At 38.2% G+C, this 15755-nt stretch overlaps 1 protein-coding gene across 1 annotated transcript in view; it reads right to left on the bottom strand.

Annotated features, from left to right (window-relative positions):
* LOC121379124 (vesicular acetylcholine transporter-like) overlaps positions 1-15755 on the bottom strand; it is a 33894-nt gene that overhangs the window by 8291 nt on the left and 9848 nt on the right. The window lies entirely within an intron of this gene.

Below are 15755 nucleotides of genomic sequence, written 5' to 3'. Positions count from 1 at the left end.
AACTAACGGTACGATTGTGCACTCCATCAATCAAGTCCCTTAGTTATCTTTTTTAGACGTTCGCTTCGTAAAAAATGTATTTATTAAAATAAAAAAATTAAACTGAAATTTCTTTTGTAGTTTATATTCTTCCTTGTGAATTTTGTTTTAAATTAAGAATGTTCACAATAATAATAATAATAATAATAATAACAACAATAATAATAATAATTTAAATAATAATAATAATTAATAAATAGTAATAATATTATAATAATAATAATAATAATAACGTAGTATTAGTAGCAGTAGCAGTAGAAGAAGTAATAGCGTGACGTAGCCCAGTGGTAAATCGTTCGCTTGATGCGCAGTCGGTTTAGGATCGATCCCCGTCTGTAGGACCATTGGGCTATTTCTCGTTCCAGCCAATGCACCATGACTGGTATATGAACGGCCGTGGTATGGGTTATCTTGTCTGTGGGGTGGTGCATATAAAAGACCCCATGCTACTAATGGAACAATGTATCGGGTTTCCTTTCTAAGATTATATGTCAAAATTACCAAATAGTTGACATCCAATAGTCGATGATTAATAAATCAATGTGCTCTAGTGGTATCATTAAACAAAACAAACCTTTTAACAATTTGATATGCAACACACCGCAAATTCCTTCACAGCATCATACCAGAAATAGGAAAAACAGCTTTGTGCTAGAAACACCTCCACACGGGGTTTCTTGTTTGTTTGGGGGTTTTTTTGTGTTGGGTTTTTTTGGGGTTTTTTTTTTTGGGGGGGAGGGGGGGGGGGGTTGTTGTTTTTTCAAAATGATTGTGTACAGATGCGCTACAGGGCAAAGTAGACGGTTACATCACATCAATTATTCAGCATGAAGATGCCTATGTTACAACCATCACAAGTTCACGCAGATTACCATTAATGTTTCATTATCTCCAGGGGCGGAACTCGGATTTTGAGAGAGGGTATCATCAGTGCGTGCTTACGGATCTACTGTGTTATAACACCAGTAACAAGTACAAAGTTAAAGTTTGTTTTGTTTGACGACACCACTAGAGCGCATTGATTTATTAATCACCGGCTATTGGATGTCAAACATTTGGTCATTTTGACACATAGTTTTATAGAGCAAAACCACTAATTTCTTTCCATTAATAGCAAGGGGATCTTTTATATGCACCATCCCACAGGCAAGATAGCATACACCAAGGTTTTTGATATACCAGTCGTAGTGCAAATGGGCCCATCGACGAGGGCCGATCCTAGACCGGCCGCACACCAGGCGAGCGCGTTACCATTGGGCTACATTACGCCACCACCATGTAACAGGCGTCAACGTAAATTGTACGACCTTACAGATTATTTGCGACTGGATTCATAAACACATTGTAATTGCGATACCAAAAGGAAGGTATAGACAATCTGAATGACATCAGTTCTTACTATTACTTGATAACGCAATTTTGTGGCCAGGGTGACATTTCTTTGTGTGTTACAGCTTGTAACTCAGCGCCTTCATCAAATGTTTTTCGTACGTGCGTGTGTGTGTGTGTGTGTGTGTGTGTGTGTGTGTGTGTGTGTGTGTGTAAGACTTCAAATATTTGTCTATAATCTGCTGACAGAAGTCAGAAGTGAAACGACTCATTGAGACTGGATGCCGCGCATGCGTGTGGTCCGACCTTTGAGTCTGATGTGTCAGCGGCTTGCATTTTGGGGCATATACACTATCTACAATTATTTACAAGGCCGCGTGCGTTTTTCTGACACACTCATCGCACGCATCCAGTCTAGACGCTCTCATTGTAACTAACGTATTTCGATTTTGTTTTTAGACGGATCGCACGCATGCGCTGCATCCAGTCTATATGAGCCTTCGGACTTGGTTAAGAGAAACAGAGGGAAACCAGTTGTCGCCACACAAGCTACTCTTATGGTAAAGCAGCAAATGATATTTATATGCACTTTCCCATTGGCAGGACAGTACGTACCACGGCTTTTGGTGTACCGGTCGTGGGGCACTGATTAGGATTTGAAAATGACCAACTAATCCTGCTACCCATCGCTCATCATCCGAGAGCTCTACCAGTCAGGCTGCATCCCGCCCCCAAGCTTCTACGGGGTTACAGAAGATAACCGAATGACAGAATGACGGATGAACATACAAACAGTCAGAGCTGGCGAGTGGCTGTTTGCCACTTAAGACGGGGGTTCGCGAAACGGCATTGATTGTAGACAGTGTTTCAAACTTTACACCCACGGCGGAAATAAAATATTCCGTTTTGATGAATTGAGTTGGTTGAAAAGGCCTGCGGGTCTTTGCAGTATTTACAGGGCAAATTGAATTGACTATCTGTTTACACGTCTAAAATCAATAAAACACTTGCCGTAGTTGACTAAACCTAACCAGCCGACACTTGCTAGGCTGGGCAAACAGCGCGAATGCGCCCAAATGCACACGCAATTATCGAGGCTCCGGATTCGGAAAATTGGCGGGAATGTCTTTGGTTTGGTGGTTGGTAGAGGTTGTTTTTGGGTTTTTTAAAAGTTACACAAAACAAAGCTAAATTGATCTGTATTCTGTGACCACCATTGTGTACAGAAATCAAGAGTTGTTGTTTTTTAAGAATTAATTCATATTGCCATTTTCAGTTGTTAAAAAGGTTCCAATCCTCAGAACTATTCTACAATGAAAGCAAATTCAAGACAGTACTTTTAACTGCGGTGAAATAATAATTTAGTGCCAGAGCTTTCAAAAGGCTTTTTTGTTTTCTCTTTCTCTTTCTGGTTTTTGTTACGTTTTATCTGGGGAGTTTTCTTAGTTCAGCACAAAGTTGTTTTCAAAGAAAAAACTTGGAATACATTTCAGTTGTACAGTTTAAATTCAAAATCAAAAACCAAGCAATAAGTGACTATGTCGACATCTGATTAGCTACCCCTGCGCGTGCTGTAACCTCACCGTGGTGCAAGGGTGTAACATTCTCTTTGAGAATGGCCAATACAGCACAAGTAAATTTTGAGTAAAAGTCCGTATCTATCTGTGATATTTGTGTTTTTGCACGGTTCTTTACACTGTGTTTTTATTTAAATCTTGAATTTTTATATTGATGTTGATCACCGCTTTGTTTTTCCCATTGCCATAGTTTGACACCCAATAGCCGATGTATGTTTCGTGCTGGGGTGTCGTTAAACATTCATTCATTCATTTATTCATTCTGATTAGCTATGTACTTTCAAAAGTTCACGTTTTGAAAATGTACCAAAATCGAGAAGACGTCATCCTTAAATGGTTTTTAATTAATTAAACAAAAATGTTAATGTTAGTCTGACATTTTCATTAACCTTCTTCCCCTTTTTCCATACCATCTTTTTTTTCTTTTTTTATTCAAAGAATGGACACCATCTTGCTGCTGAACTATTCTCATCCGTAAATCCCTCCATTAACAGCGGCGCACCTCGCTCTTAAAGAACACGAGACGACCAAACAGCGACTCGCTCTCACTCTCGTTCTCTCTCTCTCTTTCTCTCTCGGCGCAAGGACAAAAGAAGGCAGAATATTGGACTCATCACAGGAATACAAACAAACTCCATTAGAGTGCTTGATCTGTGTAAATGGTCGCAAGGGAGCCCGTCTTACGAAACAACTCTTGATTTCCCAGCGGTCTGGGCCAATTTTCTGTGCGGCTTGGTCAGATTGTACACCCTGCATATTCTCCAATTAAATCAGCATAGATTCACAAAATTTCACTAAAAACCGGCTTTAGGATGATCGCCAATATCGATCAGCAGAAGTGATAACCGGTATCAATAAGAGGACATCAAGTCCGCGGAGCCCAGTCGCGGCTTGTCGCTTTAGTCCCTTTTTGGCGGGGAGTTTAAGGACTTGTTCACGGGGAAAATAGCATTACTGTCTCAGTGTAAAAACGCGTTCGACTTGCGATTGCTTCCCGCCGGCAGTACATCAGCGCCGGCGTTCGGTAATTTGTAGCCGAACATGATTTGGGGAACACATTATCGCCTCGTGGGACAGACTGCGCAACGCTTTTTGCAGAAACAGTCATGTTTGCTTTGCGTATTTGGTGGACAAGACGGAACAATGGAAGTCAGCGGCAAGCGTAACGCAGCATTTAATTAAGACAGACGACGTTTACAAACGTTAATGTAGTTGTATGATATTTATCTTTCTAACTTAAGGCTGGTCTACAGACAATTCTGGGAATTTATGATTAGATTTTATTGCATATGCGCGCGTGGCCGTTTTCTGGGCCATGTTGCATACAAAAAGGATGTTGTATACTGCAAGTTTCACTAATTTAATTAAAGCTGCATTGTCTAGTCAATATTTAAACATTTAGAGTAGATTGCCAACATCTATTTTCTTCCCGATATGCGCGATTCTTCCATTTTGGATCTTGTTTATAATCAAATGCATTGAATGTGAAATAGACAACTTTGGCGTTGCGATGTGACTAAATTGCTATGCAAGAGATTACATTTAGATGTACAGCGCGAACAAAATTTGAGACAAATATAGTTCTGGCATCTTATTTTCAAATAGTTTGGAAAGATATCTTAGATCATAAGCAATATTTGTACTTTATTTTCTCTTCTTTGGAATATTATTATTTAATTTTTTTAAATAGCAATATTTGTGGGTTATCATGTACACAGAAATAAATTTCACACGACCAGACAAGAAAAAAACGTTTTATGCAGAAATACTTCACAGTATATATTGTGCAGAAATGATGTATTGTAATAATGCAGAAATATTCCATAGCGTTGCAAGGGAACCAAACACCTATAAATTAAATACTTAAATACTCCAAGCAATATTTGTGGCAAGTATGTATGTTCAATGAGGAATAATCTTAATACAAATATGCAATATAACGTATAAATTAAACTGTATAGTATCTATGCACTAATTAACGTATAAAATAAACTGTACCGAATCTGCCCACTTGTCGACGAACTAATTTCTTTTGCAAGTATGTAGGTAATAAATAATTATCATTTGTTACTGGTTTTATTTCTACAATAGGCAGAAACACTCCACACTGTTGCAAGGGGACTTAACACCTTTAAGTGGCTACGCATTTTTAGCAGTCTATAAATTGAACTGCGTCTAAAAGTGTCTCTGCACATTAGTCCAAGCAATAGTTTTGGCGAGCGTGTATGTTAACTAATGAATAATTGTAATACTAATATACAGAAACTAAAACTATACATTAAAGGGACATTCCTGAGTTTGCTGCACATTTTAAGATGTTATCGACTAACAAAGAATTTTTAACGATTGTAATTACATATCAAATATATTTTTCTGCATAAAATATTAGTGGCTGTATATTAAACGTGTTTCTGATCGTTATAATATTTTTACTAGGTTAAATTTCATTTTATTTCCTAATATATATTGTTTTCGTACGTACGAAATTATTGAAGACAAAATCCAATTTGGACTTCTTACAAATATTAAGACGACCAGAAACACATTGAATATACAGACACTGATATTCTAAACAAGAAAATATATTTAATATGTAAGTTTAATCGTAGAAATATTTTATTAGTGGGAAACATCTTACAATGCAGCAAACTCAGGAATGTCTCTTTAAAGGAGTCTGCGCACTAATTAAAGAACTAATTCCCCCCCCCCCCCCCCCCCAAAAAAAAATATGTAGGTAATTAATGAATAATTATTATCATCTGTTCCTGGTTTCTACAAATTGATCTTGTCTGATTAAAAGTATAGCTTAGCAACTGGCTGTCCGGAAAGTCTTGAGATTTTCGGATTTCATTGTTAACTCGCGGTTTATTTGGAAAGCTAAGTTAGGTCGTGTGTCAAATCCTATACAAGGTCTGCTCTTTCCTAGAATAGATCGAAACCAGTCCATGGGTTTTTCTCGTCCCAACCCGTGCTCCACGACTGGTATATCAAATGCTGAGGTATATGCTGTCCTATCTGTGGGAAAAAAATGCATATAAAATAATCTTTGCTACTAATGTAGAAAATATAGCGGGTTTCTTCTAGTGACTTTACACCTATTCATTGAATCATCAAACTCGCTCTGAATGAGAGCCGGTACCGAGAGGCATGTACCTACCAGCCTTAGATCCGGCTCGCCTGAATCGCGTCCGTCTGGGATCGAGCCCCGTCGGTGGGCCCATTGGTATATTTCTCGTTCCAGTTAGTGCACGATTGCAAAAGCCATGATATGTGCTATCCTGTCTGTGGGATGGTGCATATAAAAGATCACTTGCTACTAATGGAAAAATGTAGCGGGTTTGACCGTTTCCTGTCTATGATTATATGTCAGAATTACCAAATGTATGACATCCAACAGCCGGTGATTAATAAATCAATGTGCTCTAGTGGTGTCGTTAAACATATACAAACTTACACCAACAATACTACATAGAACATAGTAAGGCGGGGGAATATTAAGGTAGTAAGACACGTCTTTTCTTTACAATAGTTGAGATAGTATAGTTTTACTAAGTTTGATCTTGTATCGTGTGCATTATACACTTCATGTTTTTTGTGTGATGTCGGCCAACAAGTATAATCTTATTTTGTTGGATTCTGTCTTATACAACTGACGGAAAGAGATAAGGGATCACACCAACACTAACAAGAATGAGTGGCTGCAACCAAAACCCTCATTCATTGTGTCAGTAAGTTAACCGGATTAGTGACATTAAATGTCACATTATCGACATTAAATATCACATTACTGACATTAAATATCACAGTACTGATGGACATTCAGTCCCATATTGCATATTTGTACTTTATAAAGACATTACGATGCTAACAGCATAAGCGTGAGAGACAGGGGACAACAGGCAACTGCCCCCACCCCCCACCCCCCACCGCCCTCCCCCCTCCTGCCTAGTGCTGTAATAAAAGCTCAAATTCAGGCAAACATTATACAAGTTATTGGGCATAATGTGCTAACCTCAGACCTTTTCACCATGTATTTTCATCATTCTACCCTCAAAATCAGTTGTAGGCCTAATCCATGTAAAAATGCATAGTGATTCGTTTACAAACCTATATAACTGTTTGGTAGTAATGCAAATATGAATAAACGTTGTTATCTAGATTCGGGCATTTTTTGTTTAATTCGGCTAAAAGCCAGCCTGCCCCCCCCCCCCCCCTTTCCTTCAAAAATGGGAGCCCATACGCCTATGGCTAATAGTGACTGAAATTTGGTCTAAAATACCAAGTGTTTCTTTATTTCTTTCTCTCATTATATGATTGTTGAAACGACAACGATTTTGTAGGCTTTTGACATCATGAGTTCTGGTGAGACAGTAACAGTTTGAAATAACTCCTACAACGGTTTCAAGAAGATGAAACCAACTTTAACCTTTTACTAAACGGTTTTCATCACGTTAGCCATAACAATATTTTTGTTAAATCTTTATTGTAAATATTTGTATTATGTCATTCTTTGTTGTTACCTTTCATTAAAAACTGCTTTATACTTTAAAAAAAAACCCCCACAAACAAATGCATTCGGGGTGCTTTGTAAATTATGAATGGCAGCAAAATACTGCATAGACTGGGAGACTAAAGGCGTAGCAGAAACATCGACTGGTAAATGGTAAAGCGCCATGTAAAGGAAACCGGTGCGTTCAATTAAGAATGAGAAGGTTTTAGTGCAATCACAGCCATTGTAAATACTGTACTGATTATAATTCGATTTCGTCTTCTTTGACGTAAATTGCGCCGGCCTCGTTACTTTAACGACTGCAGTTATAGGCCTGTTCCGCGACAATAAATCAGTAATTTGTTTTGAATACTTTATTGAATGAAGACCGTGCCTTGCAGAGTGCACGGTAACCCCATGGCAACCTTAGTTTCTAAACATAATAATAAAATAACCCATTTCGCCTGATTTCCTTTAGTTGTTTTCCTCCAATATTAATAATTTTGTTAAAGTCATGAACGTTATTTCCTCCCGTCACGAAATGGTCTGACATTTTCGTAACGATTACCAGTCAGTACAAAGAATTCGTGTAGTAACCATTGCCAGATAATGATTAGGTTCGTGATTTAGTTGCTGATGTTGTTTTGAAGCTAATTCATTCATCTCTCCATCCATCCATTCGTTCGTTCGTTCATTCGTTCATTTGTAGAAATATTCATTAAAGTAATGGTAAATTCGAGCTTCCAATACAAACATGTAGATAAGCACAGGTAGATAAATACAGACAGGCAGGCAGGCAGAAGGACAGACAGACATAGAAAGACCGACAGAGAAGCAGGTTGGCAAAAATATGGCCAGACTGAGAGACTGAGTAAGGTAAAAAAAATAATTTTAAAAACTCCATTGACTAGAGAACTATTTTAAAATTTTGTTATATGCAAATTCTTCTTCTTCTTTCGATGTTAAGTTAATTCTACACAATTCGAAGTAAATTTATTCATTAGTTTCTTTTATTATCAATTAAATTATTAGTTGCGAACAGTTCACAAGATTCTACAATTATCCTTGCGTGACGCACTAAGAAACTTTACCCCGTGTTTCTAGGTTAAAATTGAGCATTTTGTTCTTTCTCTGTCGAAATTATATCTTACTCGGAAACAGACAGGAATTTACGCCGTGTGACCGGCGAAGAGACATTAAAATGATTAAGCACATTATCGTTCTGTAAATCAAATTTCTGCAGTTTTCTAACATGAAAAAGTAATAACTAATTTACTGCTAGCCACTTGAATGCTTGCTTCTCCCAAGTCGGCTTTTCGACATTTAACTGTTTCCTGCACGCACTCCAAGTCCGCTGATAAAACAATTTTATTGGTCTGAACGCTTGGCGTTTTCAAGCGTTTGGCTTGTTGGATTTGGCGTATTGAACAGCTTGGCTTATTGAATAGCTTGGCGTTTTGAAGGGATTTACTTATTAGAGGTTTTACTTCTTTCTTTTATAAAAAAGAAGAAGAAGACTTGGCTGTTTAGTCAGCTTTGCTTAGTGGATTTCTTGTTGGATGATTTTGCTTTTCACTTCCTTGAGAGTTTTGGTTGTTTGAGGGCTTTACTTGTTAGATTATTGTACTTGTTAATGAGCTTTGCTTGTTATAGTGTTTTACTTGTTGGAAGGTTTGGCTGTGTAGAGAGTTTTGCTTACAGGGTTTTGCTTATTACAGGATGTGTTTGAGGACTTGCTGGTTAAAGCGTTTTGCTTATAATAGTGTTTTACGTGTTGGAGGACGTGGCTTGTTGGCAACCCCAGACTTGTTAAATGGCTTGATGTGGTGGAGACTTTGGCTTATTGGGGGGGGGGGGGGGGGCGTGTTGAATGGCTTGGTTTGTATGAGGGATTGTTGGAAGGTCTGATTTGTTAGAGTCATAGTTTGTTGAAGTATTGGCTTGTTGGAGGGCTTTGTTTGACGTAGTCGTGAGCTTGTTAGAAGACATGGCATGTTAGAGAACGTAGTTTGTTGGAGAATGTGACTTGCTTGAAAACTTGCCTTATTGGGCTACCTGGCTTGTCGAGTGTTGGCTTATTGAAGGGCTTTGTTTGACGGAGTTGTGAGCTTGTTGGAAGGTGTGGCATGTTAATGAACGCAGTGTGTTGGAGAATTCGATTTGCTTGAGAGCTTGGCTTATTATTGTGGTAGGCTTGGCTTGTTGGGAGGGTACGTTGTGTTGAAGAACTTGGTTTGTCGGATGATTTGGCTTGTGGGATGTGTGGGCTTGATAGAGCGCGTGGCTTGTTAGAAAACTTAACTTAATGTAGCCTTGTTTTCATAGAGCACCTTGGTTTGATAGTCTTCGACTTGTTGGAGGGCTGGGTATGTTAAAAGACTTAGTTTATTGACGTTTTGACTTGATGTAGTCTGGGCTTGTTTCTGGGTTAATGCTGATAGAGGAAGATGTGACATGTGTGCATATATTGTTGCTGCACTGGCTCGTCGGACGCTATGAATTTTAAAAACAGTTGGTTTTGTTGGGGGGGGGGGGGGGGGGGGGGGGGGGGTTGGGGGGTCTTATTTTTGTGGGGTTTCTGGCTTTACGGCAATACACAATGAAGGACCGGCATTGCTGAAGGATTTGGCTTGAATGTTGAAGAGAAGGGTGGAAGTGTGGCTTGGGGAGAATGGTTTGTGGCAGCGTGTTGCCTGTTGAACAACACTGTTTGGAGTTCAAAAACCTGCTTGGTTTTTGAAAGACCTATGTCAAGAGCTTGACGCTTTATGCTTTACATAAAAGGATATGAATCAAGGAATGGCTTGGATTGTTAATTGATTTGGGGACAGACTGAGAAATATTTTATAAAAGACCAGGACTTTACTTAGTAGGTGGTGCGAAGATGTTTTTAAATAGCGTTTGTGTATTAGCTTTTATTTAGCTGTTTGTAGTATTTAGTCAATATCGATAGTTATATGTCATCGCACGCACCACCTACGTATACCACTTTTCAACAGCTACTCTACGAGCGTATTCATACACCAACCTATTACACCAATTTATACAAATATTAAAATGCAGACAATTGTGACATTTATATATATCTGGAATCACTTACGTTTCTTAATAGATGGAATCTTGACGCCTAGAATGTTTGTTTTGTAGCCACGTTTTGAGATCTCCATCAAAAGCATTAACTGTTCACTGACATTTTGTGTTCCGGCATATGATGAAGAGAATAAAAAACTGTCTTTGACCACAGTTGGGTTATTTGGTCTTCCATTAAGAATCACAAATTAAACTAACGCTCGATGAGAATAGAAACCGTTTTCAATAATCAAGTCAATTGTTTTCCAGCCTTCACAACGCATGTGTAGCCAAGTAACCGTGAAGCAGATGCGATGTGGTTTTCCTACTCCATCTAGTCCGGTATGGTAAGTGTTACCCTACCTGCATCCCATTTTACTCGCTGCTGCTAATCGAAAATATAATCCCAAGTAACGGGTCAACGGGTTTCTTCTCTCACATAGTTTTATACTCATCCTATGTCTAACACTCAACATTAACATATTAAACAATATGCTAGCAATGTCGTTGAACATTTCCACAGCTTTCAAAACCCTTAAACGCCGAGGTCGAAAAATGTGATAGCTTCAGAACGATAATGCCAAGATATGAACTTCTCAAAGCCTCCATATTATATACAATGGCAGACTGCCATTTTCAAACTTGCAAATTCAAAGATCACCAACGCCTACGTGATATCATACTGCGACCTTTTGGTATTTCCATCATGGTCATGCACAGTCACTGTGTTAGAACGCAGCAGGACTTTTGAGACGCTTCCTAGACGATCCAGCATCGCTAATGGTTGGCTTTTTTGCTTGAGATCAGCCCATGCGATCGTTTGGGATGTCAGTGTAATGTGAAATATTCACAGCCAGATGCCGGTATATATCTGTTGTATTGCATGTCCATTGGGAATCTACATGGCTCTCAGTTATGTATCGGACTGGCTTGTCAGTGGGTAACTACACTCATAAACTCGGATAACAAACACATTAAGCAACATAAAGATTCACTTCAGAAACATAGCTTCCGTTTCGACTGTCTAAAGGAGGTGGGAGAATTAGCTATGGAGCAAATAAACTCAAGAAAAAAAACCCTGGCGGTCCATTTTATGGAAATAAACAGTGATAAAACGTCTTTGGGTTGTAAGGCCAATAAAAACAATGGTTAATGATGCTTCCGCAGTTAAACGTTGAGGAATTGTTGAACTATGACACTATAGGGTGTCTACTATCAAATCAAATCCCATAGATGACAATAGTAACATATGTGGCTAAAACTCCTATCTGCAGTATATCTATCGACATATACACCACGGATATAAATACTACCACCCCTTACCCTTAAATTGAATCAGAAAAAATTCGGGGTCAAGCTGCTCATTTTAGAGATAACGAGTAGCGTCTATGACTGCCCTGGTTCCGCACACACAAAAAATTAGTACTTTTTTTTTACAGGTACCCCATACATGTTTTAAGCACAAGGCTACTTGACACAGTGGTATTAGATGAAGGAAAATTACCAACATTTTTTTCCCAGATGAAACTATTTTGTTTTTACAATCAACACACATTTATCAGCAATCACAGGACTTGTGCTATTAACTGCTCTATCAAAGGTTGGGTTCATCTTGAATTTTGACCCAGCCGGAAGTTATTTAGTTTAGTACTACCTTTAAGCTCAGTTCTAGTTTACAGAGTTAAAGTGACAGACCCAGTTTTTAAACACTATAGCATATTTGTCACTGTTAAAGCCACCTTTTGATCATTAAAATCAGATATTACTTACATTTTATTGTTTAGATTATGCATGTCGGTGTATCCGAAGTGTTTGTGGTCATCCTGGTGTTTCTAACACCAAGAAATGCATGTTTCATATTTGTAAAAACGCACGTACCTCTGAGAAATAACGGCTATGGAGACTAGCTCCGGTCTACTTTTTAAGAATATTTCCCGGACTCTTGTTTAACTCTGTTGTAACTTTATCGAAATATGTTACAGGTTTGTATATTAACCAAACTTAGTGTCCATTTTCATGGGTTAAAACTTGGGTCTGTGACTTTAATATGGAAGTCACTTTTGTGAATATCGATCGGTTCTAATCTTTAAAGAGTTATTGTGGATGTAAATGTGCGTATCCTGATTATGTGCATGTCTGCATGTTTTGTTCTACTTTTATGTGTCTCTTGGACTCTATGTTGTACGTCTCCACGACTTTAGATATGCTAATATTGATGTTTAATATCGATTATATTGCCAAAGATTAAATATAACTGTATGTTTTAATTATTTAAAAACAAATCAAAATGCATTGACCTAATTCTTGATTATTCTCTTTAATTTAATAATTGGAAAATCCCGATATCGTATCGTTCACATACTGATTGATTCAACATGCACTGACTGACTATCTTGATGAACTCGTTTAATACAAGAATTATTTTATGATCTGTCAATCCATATTTCTTCAAATACATGCTGTTAATTTTAATATTTAATTAGCCATGACGAAACATTCTATTACTCCTGACATGAAAGGTTGTTGGTGCTTCTTTAGGGTTTTTCTTTCTCTTCTTTCTGGGTTTTTTCTGTTTCTTTGGCGTTTGTTTGTTGTTGTTTTGTTTTGTTTTTGTTTGTTTTGGGGTTGTTGTTGTTTTTGTTGTTGTTACTTTAGGAGGGGGGTCTGGGGTTTTTTTTAGCAGTGTTTTTTTTGTTTGTTTTTTACATTTACTATTAAATCAACCATGTCAACAACGTGTTGAATCAGTGTATGTTACATCACTTCTGACCTAGGCCAGTATTAATAATGTTTTGTTTTGTTGTAATTTGACAAACAGTTAAATAGTTGATTTGTTTTGTATTATTATTGTTTTATTTGTCTGTTTCTTTTGAATATTACACTGAAAGAACAAAACAGAAACGAAAACAATGGGAGCAATATGTTATGGCTAAATCAAACATTGGTCGTGTAGATGCATGTGTGTGTGCGTGTGTGTGCGTGCGTGTGCGTGCGTGTGTATGTGTTCGTGGTGGGGGTATATAGGTTAGTATGTACAGGTTTCCGGGAAAAGTGGAGTAATCACCCCCCTTGATGGTGCATTTCTGCCAGTAACAGCCTTATGTCAAAAGTCATAGTGTTCCCATATAGCTGGCATAATTTAGTACCAGAGTTGCAAGACATAATAATTTAGTGTGTCTATATGGATGATTTTTTTCTTCGAAAATAAGCATTTTACAAATAAAAGGATTGGCCACAAGTTATCCAACTTGGAATATGACGCCTTCTCCTAATTATAAATATCATTATAATAACAAGATCGGCGACTAATTGAATATAACCACAAAATTAAATAAAAGCAGAATGAAATGAAGGAATTAAAATGTGGACTTATCTTATGTAGTGATTACTGCGTGTAATTGGGAGGTAGGGTGGGGGCAAAATACAAAAATGAAGTTTTGTAGTGGACTTCTACACGATTTGCTGAATTTCGCAAAACTCAATACCACGTAACAAAATTGATAATAATACTGCCCTGAACAGTGGGACTGATTGCCAATAAAATAAGTTTGTTTCATATCGGCCCCGAAATCACCCCTGACCAACTGTGACCGACTACTGGCGGGCTGGCGGGCTGGTTGGCGTCATGAATATAGAAAGACGAAAACGTCGTTAACAACTTTGTTCTCCGCCGCCGATGAGCTCCCATCTTCAGAACACACTCTCTGCTGTGGTAATTGCTCCAATGTTCGACACAGTCTATTGATCGGGGATGTTATTTTCGATAATTAACATGTTTTCTGCAGTTCTCTGGCCCGATGTTCGATCCCCCACTCTGGAGTCGTCCACAAGTGGGCGCCGATATAGGAAATCCATGAGCAGGTCTGCTTCGCTTTGTGCGGAGGACGTGTTGAGTAGAACCCATTGATCTGCTCTCCAACGTCATAAAGAGTCCGATATTGTTGAGCATTACATGAAGAGGACAAAAAAAATAGAAATAAAAAGACGATCGGAAAAGCAAATTGTATGACATTTTGTTGGTTTAGAGCCCGTAGATCAAGTATCATAGCAGAGAGAAGACAGACAAATAGGATCAAAACAAAACAAAAAGATGATCAGAAAAGCAAATTGTATGACATTTTGTTGGTCTAGAACCCGTAGATCAAGTATCATAGCAGAGAGAAGAAGATACACAGATAGGATGAAGATGAAAAAGACGATCGGAAAAGCAAATTGTACGATATTTTGCTGGTTTAGAACCCGTAGATCATGTATCATAGCACATGAAATGGTTTTGTTTCCTTGTCCTTTCTTTTTCTTTTTCTTTTTTTTTCCTTTTAGGCGTATCGCAAGAATATATATCAAAAGGTCCAATTTCCTTCAGCTAGCAAATTGGACATCAATTAAAACGAAAGTCACAATTTATACAGTTGGGATCGGACAGCGATCAATGATAAAACATGAAACATGGACATAAAAGAGACGGTGGCTTCATGTCTCGCAATAGAGGGATTATGAATAATTCAAGACGCCGCAAATCAAATAAACGGGTTAATCCATGCGGCAGTTTGTCAATAATCTCATGTTAATCGGCGAGGATGAGGAGGACTCGAATTGTCTTTCAGTACAAACTTCTCAGTTTCCCGGAACACTATAATATCCACATGAATCAATTATTGCGAGTTCGATAGCGAACCAAGGGAACTTGCGGTAATCCTGCTACTTCCTGCTTGGTATGTTCTCTCTGTTCTAATATACACGTGAAATACTCCTTGGTTGTATTTAGGGCTGTTGCAGAGTTGGTCATATTGAGTAGGCGGGGGAATCGTAATTAATAATAATGCCTGGTTGGTGTACTACAATTTTATTTAGTGTATAGCGGTATTAATATACTTATATTAACCTTTTATCAACCACCACAAGCTGTCAGTCGAAGTTGGAAGACGGGAAAATATTCTCAGAAGTGAACATAAATGTTAACTGATAATAATGATATTGGTGGTGATAACTATTTGTTTTAATGTTGTTAGTTCTCTCTCTCTCTCTCTCTCTCTCTCTCTCTCTCTCTCTCTCTCTCTCTCTCTCTCTCTCTCTCTCTCTCTCTCTCTCTCTCTCTCTCTCTCTCTGTCGGTGTAAGATCGATCCCTGTCGGTGGGCTCATTGGGTTATTTCTCGTTCCAGCCAGTGCACCACGACTGGTATATCAAAGGCGTGGTATGTACTACCCTATCTGTGGAATAGTGCATATAAAAGATCCCTTGGTGCTAATCGAA

The sequence above is a fragment of the Gigantopelta aegis genome, chromosome 8 (genome assembly GCF_016097555.1).
Source record: "Gigantopelta aegis isolate Gae_Host chromosome 8, Gae_host_genome, whole genome shotgun sequence".
Lineage (NCBI taxonomy): Eukaryota > Metazoa > Mollusca > Gastropoda > Neomphalida > Peltospiridae > Gigantopelta > Gigantopelta aegis.
This window is presented reverse-complemented; position numbering and strand designations above follow the sequence as displayed.